General features: G+C 33.9%; 1 protein-coding gene across 3 annotated transcripts in view; it reads right to left on the bottom strand.

Moving 5' to 3' along the window:
* The window catches only part of Gpc5 (glypican 5), a 1280165-nt gene that overhangs the window by 750223 nt on the left and 508795 nt on the right, over nt 1-21147 (bottom strand). The gene's annotated exons all lie outside the window — the stretch shown is intronic.

Below are 21147 nucleotides of genomic sequence, written 5' to 3'. Positions count from 1 at the left end.
TATTCAGTGTAGTTATTAAAAATTGAGCCAGAACAATCAGGCATGATAAGGAAATTAAAGGAATACAAACAGGAAAAGAAGAAGTCTAACTATCTCTGCTTGCAGATAACATGATTCTCCATCTAGGAAAAACAACAACAACAACAACAACAATAAAGACTCTACCAGAAGACTTCTGGAGTTGAAAAATGAATTCAGCAAAGTAGAAGATACAAGATCAACTTTCATAAATCAATAGCTTTCCGATATTCCAATAGTGATTCTGTTGAGAAAAAAATATCAGGAAAACTATTCCATTCACAATAACCTCAAAACAACAACAAATTTGGGAATTGATCTAACAAAGAAAGTGAAAGATATCTACACTGAAAATAATAGAACACTGAGGAAAGAAATTGAAAATGAAAAGACATTCCATGTTCTTGAATAGGAAGAAATGATATTGTCAAAATGATCTTATTACTAAATGCCTTATACAGATTCAATACAATTACCCTCAAAATACCAATAGCATTCTTCAAAGAACTAGAAAAAAATAGTTCTAAAATTAATTTGGAAGAATGAGAGACTCAGAATAGTGAAAGCAATCCCAAACAAGAAGAGCTATGCAGGAGGCAAGTTATACCACAGAGCTATAATAACAAAAACAGCATGGAATTGGAATAAAAGTAGATACGAATACCAGTGAAAAAGAATAGAAGACACAGAGAAAAACCCAAATTTATATAGCCTCTGATACTTTACAAAGGTGCCAAAAATATATGTTGGAGAAAAGATAGCTTTTTTAACAAATGGTACCAGGAAAACTGAATATAAGGTATGCAGAAGAATGAAACTAGATACCTATCTCTCACTCTGAACAAAAGTCAATTCAAAGTGGATCAAAGACTTAGGAATTATATTAGAAACTTTGCAACTGCTGGAAGAAAACACAGGGTCATCAGCATCATATTGGGCACGGATTGACTTCCTTAACAGATCCCTAAAGCTCAAGAAATAAACCAAGAATAAATAAATAGTATGACATTAATTAAAAATCTTCTGCACAACAAAGGAAATGATGAAGAACATTAAGAGAACACCTACAGAATAGGAGAAAATTTTTGCCAGCCAGTCCTTTGGCAGGGGATTAATATCTCAAGTATATAAAGAAGTCAGAAGATTTAACATAGAAAACAAAACAAAATCAAACAAAGCAAAACAAATAATCCAATCAATAAAAGGACAAAAAATACTAAAAGACATTTATCAAAAGCAGAAATACAATGGTCAACAATTATATTAAAATATGTTCAAAATCTCTAGTAATTAGGGAAATGATGATCAAAAGTACACTAAAATTTTATCTCACTCTGGTTGGAATGGCAACTATGAAAAGTAGTAATAAAAAATGTTGATGAGAGTATGGGGAAAAGTACACTTGTATATTGTTTATTGGACTGTAAATTAGTATAGCCACTTTGGAAATCTATATAGAGATTCTGTTAAAAACAAGGAATGGAGTCACAATATGATCCAGCTATCTCACTCCTTGATATTTATCCAAAAGAACTAAAATCAGCATACTATAGTTATAAAACCACATCAATGATTATAACAAAATTTACAATAGCCAAGCTATGGAACCAGTCATGATATTCATTAATAGATGAATATATTAAGAGAATGTGGTATATATTCACAAATGAGTTTTACTCAGCCATAAAGAAAAATAAAATTATGGCATTTTCTGGTAAATGGATGGAACCAGAGAATATTGTGCTAAGTGAAATAAGCCAAAATCAAAAAATCAATGGTTGAATGGTTTCTCTCATATGCAGAAGCTAGAGCAAAATGAGGGGGGAAGGGAATATTGGATATCATAAAGATATAGGGAAGATCAGTGGATAGATGGAGATTGAGAAGGAGAGGAGGGATTAGAAAGGGAAGGAAATGTGGAATGAATTTTTAGAAAGCACCCTGTGTACATATTTAAATATGTCAGTGAATTCCACCTTTTGGTATATCTATAAAACACAAATAAAGAATAAATAAATATCCAGGTGCCTGTAGTCCAAGTAACTTAGGAGGCTGAGATAGGGGGATTACAAGTTCAAGGCCAGCTTCAGGAATTTAATGAGGTCCTAAGAAACTTAGGGAGACCCTGACTCAAAAGACAAAAATTAAAAGGGGATGGTTTAGTGGGTAAGTTCTCCAGGGTTAAATCCTCAGTACCAATAAACAAACAAAAATAGTATAAATAAATAAATAAGTGAAAGGAAGACCGGTAGAGTTAGAGGAAGAAGATTAGGGGGAGGGAGAAGTGAAGAGAAAATGGAATGGGGGCTGGGGACAGAAATGGAATAAATCAAATACCATGCATGTATAATTTTGTCAAAATGAACTCAACTATTAGGTATAAATGTACTATTGAAAGGAAATAAAAGAATATAATGGTAAAGAGGGGAAAAGAGGTAGATTTTGGTCAAAGTATATATAATTACAGTTAGTATAATTTTAAAAGTACAGAATAGGTAAATATAATAATATTGTATAATTTTAAAAGTACAGAATAGGTAAATATAATAATATTGTATAATTTTAAAAGTACAGAATAGGTAAATACAGAAATACCCAGAAAGAATTTAAGAGACAGCCTGGGACCTGGGGCAGGTGTTGGTGGGGGAGATAAACTGGGAATGACAACTATTATTTATGGAGATATTTTTAAAATTTTGAGTGATGACATGTTCTAAAATTGACTGTGGTGACAGTTGCGTAATTGAACAGACGAATAACCTTTGGGTTGTATACTTTAAATGGGTGAATTGATGATAGGGAATTATATCTCAATAAACCATTTAAAAATGGTTGTTGTTGAAAGCTATAAATTCTCTCTATCCACATCACAAATTTGTCCAAGGTGATTATTGTCCTCCTAATAAAAATAAAATTCTAAACATTGTACTATCATCCTGGATCTACACTAAATAAAGTTAAAGCTTTCACCAGACAAAGATAATATAGAAGTAGCCATGTGTCACTGGGAGATATTGTATCAAAAAGACATTTCAAAAAAGATAAGAAAAAAATGAAATTTACTTCTGGATGCATCACAAAAAAAGCAAGAGGCATAGAGCTGATTCTTAAATTCAGTTTACTAAAGAAAGTCACCATTTGCTTATCCATTAGTAAGGAACAAACTACCCCCGCCACACATCTTGATGGCTTTAAACACAACTTTTTTTTTTTTTTTCTGATTATACAAGTTAGAAATTTGGGCAAGGTTCAGCTGGGCTGTGTTCTGTTTCTACAAGGCAACAGATGGGGTCAGTTGTCTGAATGACTTTAGGAAGTCTCCACATTCTTTCAGTACACATTGTCTCTCTCAATGGGCTCTCTTAACTTCCTTTCTGCAGAGGTCCCAAGAGACTTGGACATCCTATATGTGGATTGTCTCTGAGACACAGTGACCAAAGAGGGAGAAAGAGAAAGTCATAAATCTTTTGACACCCAAACTCCCAGACACGCATCATTTTCAGTCCATTCTATTTGAAAAAGCCAGTCCCAGAGACTCCCAGATGCAAGAGAAGGAGGAATAGATTCCATCTTTCAATGGGAAGAAGGGGAGAGAATTAGTGGTTAACTTTTAATCTTGGAATAAGGGATCTTAATGTACTATTTTTGACAAAAGATCAGTTTCCACTGTTCTGTAAATGAGGTTAATCAAATTAGGAACTGTTTTGTTAGATTTAAACTAATATTTTCCTCCTTATCTGGGTTGGGGAGAGAATATAAAATTACAAACATTGCCTTAAAAAAGTAAGGTCATATATTGTTCTGCTTTATATCTTGAAAATTATGTAAACTTATGGAAATGAAACAGAAAGAAGCATACAAACAAAAACCGCTCAGAATGTATACATTGGATCCAATTTGTATGGTACTGTACCACAACATTTTCTCTCTTCTTAAAAAAAAATGTAAGGTACAGAAAAAAATGGTATTGAAAAGAAGATTAATTCTCATATTTAGTGCATAATACTTCCTTCTAAGCTTATAAATTAATATTTATATCACATATAATAATACACAATGTTGTTACAGCAAAAAAGAATTATTCTTCCCCTTTCCAAATATTTCCACATCCAAATTTCCAAAGTCTGTTCGTACCTTGCTTTACACAGCAAAAGGGGCTTTGCAGATGTGATTAGATTAAGGGATTTTTGAGGTGAAGGTTAACACAGATTATCTGGATGTACTCAATGTAATTCCAGGATCTTTTCTAGGTAAAAGTGAAAGGCAGGAATATGAAAGTCAGAAAAATTTGTTATGAAAATTTAGGAGGATATGAGAAGCCAAAGAATGCAGGAAGCTGCTAGAAGTTAGATAAGGCAAGGATGAGATTCTCTTCTGGAACCCCCAGAAGAAACACAGCCATTAACATTAGCCTCATGGGATCCATTTCAGATTCTGACCTGTAGAACTATAAGGTAATACATTAAGCCACTAAATTGGCAGTAATTGGTTACAGGAGCAATCGGAAATTAATAGATTATTAAATATTTTGAAAATGAGCTTATAATTATTTATCTTAAATGATAGCTAACAATAAATAAATAAATGATCAGAAAATGGTTTTTCTAATTGTATGACAAAAGAAAAACTACAGCTATTTAAAGTATGACATGAGATTCAAAAACACTGTAATTTTTAAATAGTAGAATTGGAATAAGTGATCTTAAGGGATCTTAAGGCATGCAAAATATGCTTTAAAGAGGCATCATGGATATATAAATCCTTTCTGAGGTATATTATATAATCCATATTAAATTTTTTGAAATATAAATACCCAATTATAAGTTATTTATTATTTTATTTTAACCTATATAAGAGACATGGAATAAGTTTCTAACTTGTATATTTAAGACTACTCCCCATATAAAATATAAAAATAAAAAATATTATAAAACTGATGAATATTTATACATATATAATCCATTGCAATCATTTAATTATCCACTTTTAATTTCTAATTTATACATATATGTATTTGTGTGTGTGTGCGTGTGTGTGTGTAAACATGTACACCTAATCTCTGTTCTCCTAAATAACTTAATTGAACAAGGCAACCTAGGGAAGGAGAAGAAAGAATTTCACTTCAAAACTGTTTAGTATGATAGAAAAGCAAGTACTAAACATTGCTTTACATATTAAAATAGATGAAATATTTAAACTTTTGATATCTCAAGAACTTTTCTTTCACTTAGAGCAAATTCAGTAATTCAGAATATTTTGTTACCAAACAAAAACATGGTTCATGCGGTTCTTTCCATATATATTAGTCCGGAGACATAGTTTACGTCTTGAATTTTGTTAGCAATTTTTAAATTACAATTATTAACTTAAAAAATTTATGAGTGTAAATCCTTTAATAATCAATTACCACATCCAATTAGTCCATAATCATTGAAATATACAATTGGGATTAGAGCTCATTTCAAATCTCCAAATACAAAGTCACTTAATTCAGAACTCCATCTGTGCCTTGGTCTCTAGAGTCTGACAAACAGTCTCCAAATTGTCTTCTGAGTTTTCATCAAAACAAGACACCAGTTTGGAGTCTATTTTAACATTACTTGCATTATATAGGGACTCACAAGGCATCTGGTTTGACTTTTCTCTAATCAAAGTTGCTAGCTGTTCTGTGTCAGGAAGGATGTAAGTATTCCCTAGAAACAGTGCTGTTATTTAGAACACAACAATAGCAGAATCGAAGCCCCAGATCTTATATTTCCTATTCATAAAATCGTAATTGGCCTTTTTATGCCTGTGTTACTCTTGAGACTGAATTAACTTTATGTACATATATAGAATACCCTCAATACTCAGAATAGTTCAGATTTTCATTTGCCAAAAAGAATTATGAGTAAAATCTAAGTATACTTTTCTTTAGTCTTCGGGAGTATGTGTAGTTTAATGTTATCTCTTGAGATGATATTAAATTTCATTTATTGGAAATAACTGGCAAAGGAAGAACTGTAGTATAATTTTGTAATAGCATTGTAAATAGAAAAAACCCTCAAAACATTTATATTTCATTTGTAGATCAAAGTGGACTCCTTGAAAATATCAAACATTTATATTCTACTTTGCCATATTGCCCTGTGTGCAGGTTTTATTGGGCAGTTCACTTGGTTCAAGGTCTGTTTTCACTACGCCTGTATGATCTCTGCTATGACTTGAACTCACTGACATCCAGTGAGCCTTCTTTTACTTACATGCTATTGTGTTTAAAAATGCCTGCATCAGACATCTACACAAATTTAGGCATATAAAATGTTCAGTACAATTTCTAATTCACAATGAATGATCAACAAATGGTTGCTAACTTTATGTACTTAATATGATAATTCTATATCATATTAAGAGCAATCAAACTGAAACTGAATGGTCATTGTCTCAACTCATGAAGAATCAAGGTTCCAAAAACAGAAAGTTTCCTTGCAAGAGCTAAGAAAATTAAGGATATAATTTTGCCAAATAACCAAAACTATGCCTTGGCCCTTTGTCTCTATTTATTTTTTTATGTGTGTACTTAATAAGCAAAGTTAAGGTTTTTTCAGCCCTTGAATGAGAACTCACAAAGAAATTCCATAAAGCAATTAACAATTATGAAATAAATATACAATTTTGATGGTACAGACGATATCGATGTGTTTTGTACATATTTCCAGATACATATATGTAGAGTTTTTTTTTTACAAATAGATTACCATGATCTGATATAATATCTCAAAATCAAATAAAAGAATGAAAGAAGGAACAATCAAAGAGCCAACTTAAAATTTACAAAGAGAAAATAAAATAAATCTTGGGTACAAAAGTAAATTCTCTGAGTTCAAATTCTTACATTTTATGTAAAAGTGGCCCTTCTCTCTCTTCACTCAGTAAATGGGCCTGATTATTTGTATCGAAGCTCCTTTATTGATTCGAAGGTACAAACTGGAGGTAAGAAGCAGAGACAGTGGCCACAGTGACAGGTGACCACTGACAATGGTTGAGAATAGATCTGTCCTAATTCTCTGTGACCAGAGTGTTGAACATGCCTGACTCCCAACATAAACAAAACATAGCTAGCTCATTTCCATCCTCCATCATCTCTGAGTGGAAATCCACTCAGCAGTCCTCATGTCCATCTGTTCATGAATGGATTCATCAGATGACCATGGCTTTTTTGCTCATTATTAGATAAGAGAGAATTCTATATCATATTAAGTGCCAGTTTAAATTTAAGTGTAGTTAAAATTTAGAATAAGAAATCAGTGCAACAACTCAATTTGCAGTTTAAACTTAAATTCCCCTATATTACCTGCTTTAAGATAGAAACCTAGAGGAGGACCATGGTAGGGAAGGGCTTATCTCTCACTCTTCTCAGGACACTTGAGGCTTCTTCCTGGACCTTTCCTTCAGTCCCTTGACTCAGGCTGAGCCACCTGTGCTCATTTGCAGTAGTTCTTAGCACTGTCTTCATCACTTCTGAGGACACAAAACCTGGCTCCTTCTGTGGAGTTCTCTTTGTTCTGTGATTTATGGCAACCCTAATGGACATGACCCAAAGCCGTGTTGTTTGATTTTCTCTTCAATGAGTCACACAACAGGTCTGTGGGAAATGATCATCTACCTCTAAATGCCAAAAGATTACATACAGAAGTACAGGTTAATTTCACTAGGATGTCACTTAAGCATAAATCAGACCTAGGTGACAATCTGTTTTAGGAGTCCCAAGAATGAGTCTGGTACAAGTACTCAGTGTTCCTCAACCTCAAGTAATATATTTCAACATTAATCATTTCTATTTTATCATCTGCTATTAGGTTCGGGTCTCTAAGGGCATTTCTCCGCTTCTATTTTTTCAAAGAAAGGCTAGGGCTAATCCCAGCTCTCTTGAAAGAGCCCTGTCAGTAATCTCTCTTCACAGCTGCCACTTTTTCATGGGTCTTGTCTAGAAAGTGATCTAAGAGTTATGGAACTGTTTTCTTTCCTTGATCTCTTTGTTAATTTGTAAATGAGAAGGCCTTTTTCTTCTGTCTTATGCCATCCAACGCTAAAATAGAGGGATTTCTATTCAAATGATTTGTTTCACATCATGAGAAAAGTAGCTGAAACCATCATGTAAAAGCAAGTATCTGTCCATATGTCAGTAATCTCAGTGGCACTGCATAGCCACCATGCACAGGGCTGTTCTGCTCACACCATGGGTCTAGACCACAGCCTAGGCATCTCCTGAGACCTTGTTTGAAGTAGGGTATCTCATACACACCTCTAATAAAACTGAATCAGAATCTACATTTCAGAATTTCTCTAGGAAATTCATATGATATTAAAGTTCGAGAAACACTGAAATAGTGGACTATTGATAGTGAGGGTTTCAAAATAATTTTCCAAATTGTGCTCCTTATAAAATTTATATGTTCCAGAATATGTTCCCTAAGGAATAGATTTTATAATCAAATATTTTTTAAAAAATAGTAGGTTAAGTGTATTCCTTTTCTTTGGGATTTCTTACCACCCAATTAAGCATTGTTCTATTCTAAGAGAAAAAATGGCATATACAATATTTTTTCAAGCTATTTGACCTTGAAGAAATGTTTTGTTGAGGTTGTATATTAATGTCCCTTGGAACACTGTAATTTGTAAAAAAAAAAAAGTTTGGAAAATGGTATTTAAAATTATGAAGAACTGATTAAATTCTATCATACAAACTCTACTTAAAACATCAGAAAAGCTGAGTGTACATGGTGGTGCATGCCTGTAATTTCAGCCACTTAGAAGGCTGAGGCAAGAGGATCACAAGTTCAAAGTCAGCCTCAGCTATTTAGCGAAATCCTAGCAATTTAGCAAAACTCTGTGTCAAAATAAAAATAAAAATTTCTGGGATATAGATCAGTGGTAAAGCACTCATAGGTTCAATCCCTGGTTCAAAACAATAATACCTGTTTGAGGTTTGAAATTACACATTACAAAAGCTGTTTATGTGAAATATCTTATTTTCTTAAAATTAAATTTTAAAATAGGTGATGTTTGCTCCCATTTTCTCACTGCTGCCTCCAGACACATTACTTTCATTCTGTCTTTTGGGGTCAGGGACTTAGCATATACCTGAATATCAACATCCATTGATATAATCAGACTCTAGATGTTCCCCTTCTCTTGGCCCTTATCAGAAAAAATATCATTATTACTTTCCTACTAAAGTACCACCATAAACTCTCTGTTCAAGCCATCCTCTGATAAAAAATACCTAAAATTGCCTGGGTATGTTATTCCTTATTGGTTTTTTAAATAGAGAAGACTTAAGGTTAAAAATCTTCTTTTCAGAGAAAAAAGAATTATATATGTTGTTAACAATTCAAATATGTTGTATCTAAAAATAATCTCTGTGAATAGCATCAATATGAACTTTATTAGATCTTTGGAATTAAGAGCACTATACTAATAAATTACTAAATATGAATAGAACATGTTAGTACACTCTACTCATTTCATTGAATGATCATGTTCTCACTGAGTGTTTCTTTCTCAGTTGTTCCATTATTTCAATGCCTTATAAATTTTTTCTATCATTTTGTAGGGTCCAGGAAGACAAGTTTTACAATCATGAAGTTTCATTGCCATCTTTTCCTTCTTTACTTAGAGCTTATATGGACAATTTTGATCAAAAGTGCAATCTACCTGTGAATGTGTTGTCAAATTTTTCTCAGCCATATTATTTTCTAGCTAAAAAGTATATTATTTTCAGTCTCATTCATTTTCTCTTTACCATTATCAAATAGAGTTTGCTTTCTCTTATAATTACTTGCAACATAATAAAGGTTAGTTAAAATTTCAAATAACTTGCATCATAATAAAGGTTAAAGTTTCAATCTAATTTCAACTGACACACCAAATTATAATTATTTCACACATTCAATAATTACAGAGACAATCAATGATTAAAACATTATAAAATATTAATTTATACATTACCAATAGTCAGACTCATTTTGGACCATGTTCTCTACTCAGCATTTCATAAAGGAATTATTAAACATCATTATGGATAATTTAAGAAACCAACTAAGCAGAATTAAGAAAATGCATAGAAGTTCGATGATATATAAACACGTAAAATTCTTGCTTCCCTTGAGACTTTTTATTTGGAGCTCAGATTTGAAATCAATCCTTGTTTACTTTCCCTCAGTACTTATTTATTCAAAAGATATTTATCTAGTGCATATTAAATACCTTGCTTAGGGGATTTAATAAAAGTTTAAAAAATAAATACAGAATATCAGGTAGTGATAAGTAGTAAGAGGAAACAAAATCATTTAAACAAACAGAAATGGCTTGAGTAGGGTAGTAAGAGTTCACTTATTTAGACACAATCAATTAGCTATGTTTTAGGTATATTTTTTGATCAGATTATCCCAGTTATACCCTGTCAACTCAGTTCCACACTCAGTTTTAGTTACTCTAAAATGATTAACTATTAATGAGGTACGTCTCCATGAACTTTCTATAGCCCCTATTTTTCAGACCATACAAAAAATTATCTCCAAATTTATTCAAAATCTCGATAGCCCTTTTTATTTGGCATGATGAGGTAGAGAGAGAAAAACCTCATCTTATAGAACTAAATTAAATCCAAATGAACTCTGTTTAAATTAGAACTTGTAGTTATGTTAATAATTATAATTATATTTTTAAGGAAAAGTTTAAGGAAACAAAAATATGTATTGTTATATATTTTTTCCACATTATGATTAAAATATGGCCAATGTAACAATGAAATTGAGAACCATATTATTATGAGCTACTTGATATCACATAATGCCATGGTTTGTATGTGAGGTGCCCCTCCAAAGCTTCTGTGTTAAAATAGGGTTATTCAGAGGTGAAATGATTAGATTGTGGGAGCTATAACTTAATCAGCCCAACATAGTTTGAATGAACTCACTGTGTAGTAACTGTAGGCAGGTGGGGGCATAGCTCAAAGAGGTCAGTCACTGGGGGCATGCAATGGAAGTGTTCATCTTTTTTGTGACCCCCTTTCCCTTGTTCTCTCTCTACTTCCTGTCTACCATGAGATGGGCTACTTTCCTCTACTATGCTCTTCTGCCAAAATATTTTGCCTCATCTTGGGCCCAGAGAAATGGAGCTGGTTGGCCATGGACTGAATCACTGAAATTGTGAACTGAAATAACTTTTCTGTCTAAAAATTACTCTTATCAGGTAGTTTGGTCATAGAGACAAGATGAATAACACAAATTGAGAAATAGGATAAAATCTAATAAATTGTATTTAAATATTTTCTGTCAACTAAAAATGAACACCATCTGTTTTCAAGTTTACACAAAATAAATTAGAAATTGATACTTTTGGCCTACTGTACAGATGTTCATTTAAGTAGAATTTGAGCATGCAAGAAATCTCTTCACCCTCCTGGTTGCCTTTTTATACTCTCACACTGAAACTCTGCACTCCAATCTGCTTTTGTTTTAATTTATCTTTAGTATTTGGTGGGATCCATCAAGAGATTGTTGTGAATATCCAAGATTTTTATCATAATCTCAATTTTGAACACAAGTTTAATATAATAATATATCTTATCTGTAATTTAACATAAATTATGTAATCATATCAACCATATTATTACATGATATAGCAATATTATATATGATTTTATATATATAATCATAGTGGAATAGTAATGTTTTAGTCATGGTTTTCACTGCTATATTAAAGGATCCACCCAGAATTTAGAGGAGGAAAGGCATTTTTAGGGGCTCATGATTTCAGAGGTCTCAATCCATAGACCACAGGCTCCATTCCTCAGGGTTCAATATGGGGCTCCAATATCATGGCAGAAGAGTGTAGCGGAGGGAAACAGCTCACATGATGATCAGAAAGCAGAGAGGGATGTCTCCTCTTGCCAGATACAAATATATACCCCAAAGCTATGTCTCCAATTCCCATTTCCTCCAGCCACACCCTACCACTTTAGTTACCACTCAGTTAATCCCTGTCAGGGGATTGATTCACTGATTAGGTTAAGACTCTCACAACCCAATCATTTCTCCTCTGAATCTTCTTGCATTGTATCACATGTGAGCTTTTGGGGGACACCTCACATCCAAACAAGTATTACATATGTTACATAGAATTAAAAAACAAGAATAACCCTGTCAGACAAGTTTTACTATTTTAACTAACATGTAAGGAAAATAAGACTGAACTTACATTTGCCTCCATGTCTTCACTTTTATAGTATTATGTTATCAACTATTTAAAGTCTCTCTCTCTCTCTCTCTCTCTCTCTCTATATATATATATATATATATATATATATATATATACTAATAGGATATATGTTGAATTATTATATTTTAAGTAACAAGTCATAATAAGATACTACTGTACCATATTTTCTATGAAAAAAAAAAGAAATAAGAAAAAAGTGGTGACATTTTTAGAAATTTCTTATTTTCATGTCCATATGTCCATTAGAAATGAGCTAGGCATAAGGCTGGATCTCCATTCTTCTTTTTGTCAATCATTGATTTTTTGATCTTTGTCATATCATTCAGCTTCTCTATATTTCAGTTTCCTGATTTCTCTCTCCAACCCCCCAAGATAACTTAGATTAGTAAATTCTTTGTAGATTTCAAATTGTTACTCTAACACTTACTTAAGCACGTGCTACATCCTGCTAGAACACTGTGGTAGACATTAAGAAAAAAGGTTTTTAAAGGTTGAATATCTTATTTCTTAAAGTACAAAAATCCTAGTTAAAATACAGTTAAAGGATTTATTTAAAAAAAAAAAACTACTGTAGCAATACCTGTATATGCAACACAAGCCTTTAATTGATCTGGCTTCAAAAAGTTTAGGAGTAATTACAGTAATAATAATGCCAGCATGTCATGTGCCAGAATTTGTGCAGAATATGAGCCTCACTAGATTATGGGAACAGATAGGAATTATAATGACAAGGCAGAAATTAAGAGGCGTGTTCTCACAATCTGATAGAAGACAACATTGGTCAGTGGGCCAGGTGCATTTCGGTTATTGGAACCCATGTTCCTGTTGTCAGTTTTTGTTTTCATGCTATTCTACTGAGGATTCAGGTCTGAGATGATCTAATTAATGCTGTTTTGGTAATCTGTTTTTCTACAAAAGAAGAAAGTGATCAGGGACCACCTAATTTTGCTAGAATTTTGTAGCTGTTAGTTAGCAAGGGTTTGTTTTCTTTTCCTTTATTCTGAGCTCATATTAAACCAGGTTCCTGAATGGAGAAAAGAAAATGTAAAGCACTGCTTACGTTATCATTGTGTGTTCTTGAAAATTGAATTCTCTTTGTACCAGGGATGTAAAATAAAATAAACTGAAAAAGCACTTAACTCAATGTATTTAATGAGATAAAAATAGACCTCACATGTGCTTTTGAATATTATTCCTCATTGTTTTATAAAAACATTAGTGATTTAAAAATGTTAAATGGGTATCATGAGCATTTAAGAAAATCCAAGCAAAAATAAGCCTACACTTATTATAAAGACAATAGACCACTTGCTATTATTTGTTGCTTAAAGGTAAGATAAAAGTATGTTTTTTATCTTTCTTTCCAATAATGAAAAATTATCTCTTTGTATTCACTCCATGGCTTATTTATAAATACTTGGGCAACAGAACATCTTTACATTTGTTGGATTTTCTAACAAGATGCAGAACTGTGTGACTAATTAACAGAATAAATCAGAGAGACTCTTTATTAAGGTAAGAAGATAAAGGTTTTTAGGGACAGAATGAAAGAAAATAAAAGTAAATTTTCTTCATGGAAATTAGTATTCATTTGAAGAAGACTGGGCTAGAAATGAGAACATTTGTTTTCCTTTGGTTGAATAATCTCAGCTTTATCCTCAAGATAGTTTAGAATTATGAAACATCGTATAGTATCCAATTGAAAATCCTAACATGCTTCTTAATTCTCAAAAGAAAATACAATGAAGAAAATAAGCTTTCAATATAAGGACTCTGGATGGTAGGGTTTACGTGGAGAATATGAAAACGGGATGGCTTATTCATTTGAAATAAAAATTCTTTCTTGAACTTGTAATAGAATGATGAAATATATTTGGAAAAACACGATGTCATAAAGACTAGATTCAGAGAGACTTTAAGAAGAATTAATCATCTAGTGAGAAGTAGGTAATTAAGAATTACATCTCCTAAAAGATCAAACTCATTTTTTTAAATGAAATTGTAAACTGGTCAGATCCTCTAGTATGAGGTAAATCATGACTTTTCTTCCCCCTCATATCTGCATAAGAACTACACTCTGAGTTTCCACACCAGTATTTCTGCCAGACCAAAATTATACCTACCTCCCTGAGCCTCCTTTAATTAACTCCATCGCCACAGCTCTGGTGTGTCACTCAGCCCACACATACTTCCTGGAACTCTACTCTTCCCAACAATATATATTCTCTAATGACAACTATAAATCTGCCTTGGGCTTTCAATCTCAAAATCTTCTGGATCTTGAGTGCCATGGGAGCAGTTCACATAGTGGATAGCTCTGCAAATATTTGAAGTGATATTAGTGTTCCTTGTTCATGATCCTAGTGGCAGCATCAATGACAGTGGGAGAAATCATCCCCTCCCTCTATAAATTTCCTGGTAAGCTCAGAAAAGGTCTCAGGAAAAATTAGGGGAGAAGTTAGCCCTGCTCTTTATACTAGTATCATCATTTGATAGAAGGATTCTTATTGGTAAGATCATGAGACATCTATTTGCTTAGGTCCTTCAGTTGCATGGTTTCAGAGTATTCTGTTACAACTGCTCTATTGAGAACTTTTTTTTTATAAGTTCCATAGATGGGAAAAAGTAAGATAAAGGTATTTTTCAAAATCCAAGATATGTTTTTCTATCCTAGATTTGCACCTATGAAAAACAGATGATTTCTTCCTCTGTGACTTACACATTTCCATACAGGTTTGGAATCAGGAGAGAATAGGTTTGTTGTCCAAATGTATAAATAATGATGGTGGTCATGATATAGATTACTCTCACTAGCCTTTTCAAGCTTAGAAAGCCCCAAGTTTTACTTTTCTGCCAGAAGCAATCATCTTCAAATAATATTTTTCTATTTAAAACTTTCTTAGGAAAATACTAGAAATTCACATATTGAGTTTGGGGTTGAATATGTATATAAAGTCTTTGGCATCATCGTATTTTGTAAGTGCATTTAGTGATGTTACTCTATTCCAAATTAAATTAAAGGCCAAAATCATATACCTGATAGAAAATAGTCTAACATTCAACATTCACCCTAATACCTTTCTAGTATGTATGGGTTGGATAGAAAAAAACAAAAACCCTACAATTTCCAGAATTAGAATCCCTTGCTGCTGAGGCTTCAGATATAGTTTATATTTTGCTAATCTGACATCGGGTGGAAAACCTCTATAGAGAACTGGGACTTGGAACAAAAGTATTCATTTGCTTTGAGGCAGCTGCCCAGAACCCAAATTAAATAGCTCTCTGACTAGTTTTTGCCTATGATGGCAGCTTCTGATTTCACAGCTTACAGTCATATGGAGGTAGATGCTCTTAAACCACCAGAGTTCAGCTCTGTCTAGTAGGGGGCTGTTCTCAGAAGGCCTTTGAATTAATCCATGAGATAGTTTTGCACTTTATAACATATGTATTGTAATGCAAAATGAGATCTATGCTGCTTTTTGTGGATAAATACTTTGGTTAATACACTCAGTAAAATTACTCAGGACTGAAACAAGAATATGGTTAAAGAAAAGAATATAGAATGTAGATTTAGCTGGCCCAGGAAATATTGTACAGAGTAGAACTAAGAAAATATACCCAGATTCATGGAGAAATTATGAGGTCAAAGACTATTGAACAGAATATAATTGTCAACCCTCCGTGGTCAAGTCAAAAGGGTCACATTATGATACACAATGAGAATTATAATTGCAGTTGAAGCAATTGAATTTTAAGCACACAGTCCACAGAAAAAGGGAACATTCGACTTCTGGTTCTTGATTCGATCCTGCTCAATCCATCAAAACTTTAGACTTGCTGGGCGTGGTAGCACATGCCTGTAATCCCAGCCATACAAGAGGCTGAGACAGGAGGATCACGAGCTCAAAGCCAGCCTTAGCAACAGTAAGGCGCTAAGCAAATCAGTGAGACTCTTTTTTAAATAAAATACAAAATAGGGGTTAGGATATGGCTCAGTGGTTGAGTGCCCCTGAGTTCAATCCCCAGTACCAAAAAAAAAAAAAAAAACCAAAACAACAACAACAACAACAACAACAAAAACTTCAGACTTAATGCTGGCAAGTTTCATATACATACACATGACTTTTCCAGTGCCCTGTATTCCTAGTTCCCTAAATGGTTCTATTCCATGTGGCACATGAAGGACTGTCCTTCATTAACATGATTTCCTTTCTCTGTTCCTCATTCCCTTAATGCTCTGGACCTCCTCTCCTTGTCCAGTCTAAATTCTCTGGTCTGTACAATCACCTGTATGTCCCCTTCATTGCTGTGTCCCCTAATATTTTTATTTGCTTGTTCTGATTGCTACTCTAGTTCCATCCAGCTTTCCCCTAATGCTATCTGACCCACATGAGCAAATATAGCAGGAGAATTCTCCACAGCTGTCCTGATTCATCCACTTGAATATCACAGTTTTCAGAGACTCTGAAGGTAATTACTGTATACATCGTTGTGTTTCCAGTGATTATTTCTTGGATTTTTTTTCTGACTATTTTTATTTTCTCCTTCTGGTATTCTCATTATGCATTTTTTTTTCTGGTCCTAGTAGTCTCTCACATTTTTTTTCTAAATTCTGTTCAGTTTTCAACATATTTTTTTTCTTTCTGTTCTTCAGGTTGTATGATTTCCATAGATTTTTGTTTAAGTACATGGACCCTTTCTTCTATTTGCTAAAATCTATGGGAATGCCTTTCTAAAATATTCATATTGATTTATTATATAATTTAGCTTCAGAATTTCTACTTGGCTCTTTTTCATGATTTCACTTTTTATGGACATTCTGTATTTGATAAGACTCTGCTATCCACATTCTTTTACTTCTTTAAGCTTGATTCTTTTAGTTCTTTGAACATATTTTGAATATATTCATGATTGCTGACTTGAAGTCTTTGCTAAGTCCACCAACTGGGTCCTTTCAATGGCAGCTCCTTTCTGTTCCTTTTTTTTTTTTTTTTTTTTGCACAATAGGGCATAGATCCAGGGCCTCCAGCATGTCTGGCAAGTGCTCTACCACTAAACTACAATCCCAGCCCTTAATGGCAGCTTTAATTTATTTATTTATTTTAATCTCGTTTGTTTGTTATACTTTTCTTTCTTGTGAGTGTCACTTGGGCAAAATTTCCCTGTTTTCACATCTCACAAATTGTTTTGTTTCATAATGTAGATATTTTTTTGTTTTCATTCAGGAGTTATCATAATCATTTACTGGTAACAGGTTCTGCCTAAGTCCCAACAATATATATATTGTTGTTGTTTGTTTGTTTGTTTGTTTACAGTTCAGAGCATTTACATTTTTTGCCCAGTATTCTTAACTGCCTAATAGTAGCATGGATGATCCCCTTTTGTTTGATAGAAGTACTACAGCTACAGCTCCTGACCAAAAATCTATGTGTGATCTTTCAGATCCAATGATAGGGCTGGATGTGGTGGCACACTCCTGTAAATCCCAACAGCTTGTGGGGTTGAGGCAGGAGGATGAAGAGTGCAAAACCAGCCTCAGCAACTTATAGTGAGGCTCAAACCAGCTCAGAAAGGCCCTGTCTCAAAATAAAAAAGAGTTGGGGATGTGGCTCAGTGCTTAGACGCCCCTGGGTTCAATCTTTGATATAAAAATAAAAAGATCTACCTGGTAGGCCACATGGCAGAAGCTGCCCTCTCAATTCAGGTGTGATGCACAGTGCTTTGCAGTCTCTAAAGGAGCTAAAGTCAAGGACTCAGCACCCCTGGTCAGCCTTGCTTTAGCCTACATGCATTATTAGCTCAGGCACCTCTCTCACAGTGCCCTTTTTGGATGTTCCTCCCCAGGAACTTCTGTAGATATCCTCTTATTAGGGGGTGGAGGGAAACCTTTGAAGACACTTCACTCTGAACCAGTAATCTATACTTTCCCACTATTAGCTCCCCTATAGTATGTTGATCTCACCTATTGGTACTGAAACAATGGGGGAGCTGGTACCTTCTTTCTGGGCTCTTGTTTACCATTGCAGTGAATGAATAAAACCTTAATCATTATTTTCATTTGAACACACTGTCTTAATTTCTTTAATACATAGCAGCTCAACTCATGACAGTCACTTTTGAGTGGACATAATCTAGGTATGCAGGTGGTTTCCTGAACTGCTAGGGGTGTGTTAAACTTTATTTTTAAGTCTTGTTTCCTAGGAGTCACCTCTGGATCAGAGTTTCTTATTATTCAGTCAGTGTTTTTGTCAGAGTTGTTTTTAACCTCTGGGTGCCAGTGAGACTATATTGATGTGCCTATATGAGGTTGGGAGTGCTTTAAAAAGTCAACCTCATACTTGTTCTGATTACTCCTGACTTGAAGGAGACTCATATCCTTCTCAACCCTCAGGGTTAATTGTGATTCCAATGGGACTTTTTGGTTTTTCCATCATTTTGTTTGTACTGTGAAGCTGGGCTCATCTTAATTGCTTGCCACCAACATCTTTGTTGTTTCTAAGAACATTTTTATATAAAGGAACTCTGCATACTATAGCCCAAATAAAGTTACTCCCCACAGCAGAGCCACGAAGAGGGGTAAGGCAGAATAAACACTGTTGTTGCCTGAATTAGAAGTCCTAACCCCAAGGACCTCAAAATGTGACTGTATTTGGAGATAAGGCCTGTGTTAGCTAGATATGCATTTCTATGACCAAAATACCTGAAAAGAACAACTTAGAGAAGGAAAAGTTTATTTTGGCTTATAGCTTTAGAGGTCTTAGTCCATGGCCAGGTAACTCCATTGCTCTGAGCCAAAGATGGCACAGAACATTTTGGTGGAAGGGCATGGTAAAAGAAAGCTGCTCACCTCATAAGATCTAGGAAGTAGAGAGAGAACAAGGTTCCAAAGGCAAAATATAAATCCCCAAAGCATGTTCCAGTGACCTACCTCCTCCACCACTTCCCACCTGTGTATAATTACCAATCAGTTAGTCCATTCAAATTATTAATCCATTAAGTGGATTAATCCACTGATTAGTTCATAGCTGTCACAATCTGATTATTTCATCTCTGAACATTCTTGCATTAACACAGGAGCTTCTGCAGGACCTAATCCAAATCAGAACAGGTCCTTTAAAGAGGCAATTATGGTAAAATTAGGCCATAGAAATCAAATAGGACTGATATCTTTACAAGAAAAAAAAAATGAACACAGACATGTGCTCCGCACAGCAAAGATGATGTGAGGACACTATGAGAAAGCAGGTATTATAAGCTAATGAGATAAGCCACACAAGAAATCCAAACTGCCTATACCTTGATTTTGAAATTTTAGCATCCAGAACTGTGAGAAAATGAAATCTGTTTTAGGAATCACCAAGTCTGTGTTATTTTATAGGGAAGTCCTAGTCGACCAATGTAGCTATGAGTCTTGCTGATTTTACTAAAATTTAGTAGATACATTTGAATTAATATTTCTTTACTTGTTTATGCCATTAGAACCATTTATAGATACTTTAAATAATTGGTGAATTTTTGTTATTATTTGTAACTTTCAAAAGTTATACTGCATTCTGAAAGGGCTTATTAAACTGACTTATAAAAGTTCTTCTGCTTCCTCTGTTCTTTCTTCTATTATAATTTTCTAATCTCTACTGATAATTTCCATTGGCACACAAATATGCTTCCTTTAAAAAACTCCTTTATTCCATTTCTTCCAACTCCTTCTCCTGTTTTTGGCAAAAATCCTCAGACAGATTGACTGGACTCACAGTCTCCAATTCCCTTCTTTTCTTTCTCTCCTAAATCCATTCCAATCTGGCTTTACTCCCACCACACTTCCTACACTGATCTGATCAAGTCACCAATTATCTCCTTGTTGCTAAATTAAATAGAAAATTTCAGACATCTCCTTATGTGACTTTCTAGCAAGATTTCACATAGCTGATCACTCCTTCCTCTGATACTCTATCTTTATTTGACTTCAATGAGAACACACTCATTTGGTTTTCCTGACACCTCAGTAGTTGTTTCTTCTCAGTTTAAATAACTTGCATTTCCATTTTTCAACTACTTTTTAGTAGTAGAACTCCCCAATGTCCTATCTCAGTTATTGCCACTTCTCTATTTTTTGAGATATTAAATAACACGTAAGTACTAAAGCATGTCAAACTTATATACCCAATCTAGACCACACTTAGGTCCCATGTACATCTGCTTACCCAGCAGACACACAATAAACACTTTGTTTTATTATGTTTCAATCTTTGTCAACTCAACGTTTATTCTACCAGTATTCTCCATTTTGGTACCAACTCTTTCATTCCTTTCATTCAAATGAAAAATTTGGAGCAATCCTTAATCCCCCCTTTTCTCTCATGCCCCATGGCCAAGCCAATGGAAGATTTTTGTTGGTACCATCTTAACCATATCTCACCATCTCTACTGATAACACTGCCACCTACCATTACCTTTTACCTCATTGTCATCAATAATCTCTCAAGTAGGTCTCTCTACTTCTACCCTTACAACTTGCACCATTATGATATCACTTAGTTTTGTGGTGCTAGGAAGTCAACCCATTGACTGGGAAAGGACTCTACTTTATTGATGGGAAAATGAATCTACTTCTGAGCTATATCCCCAGCTCCAATTAGGTTATTCTTCAAAGTTACCAGAGAGATCATCTTAGAATACAAGTAAGACCATATTATGCTTCAAAATCTGCTCAAAATATTCCAGTGGTGGCCCATTTCACCCAGAGTAAAATTCAATGTCTTTCAAAGGTCCCAAATACCACACTGAATATGTTTCCTCTATCATCAACTCCACCTTTGATTCCTGACCTCTCTGTGCCTCACTTAGTTTGTATCAATCACACTATGT

Source organism: Ictidomys tridecemlineatus, chromosome 6 (assembly GCF_052094955.1).
Source record: "Ictidomys tridecemlineatus isolate mIctTri1 chromosome 6, mIctTri1.hap1, whole genome shotgun sequence".
NCBI lineage: Eukaryota > Metazoa > Chordata > Mammalia > Rodentia > Sciuridae > Ictidomys > Ictidomys tridecemlineatus.
The sequence above is the reverse complement of the archived record's forward strand: the minus strand, read 5'-3'. Positions and strand labels throughout refer to the sequence as shown.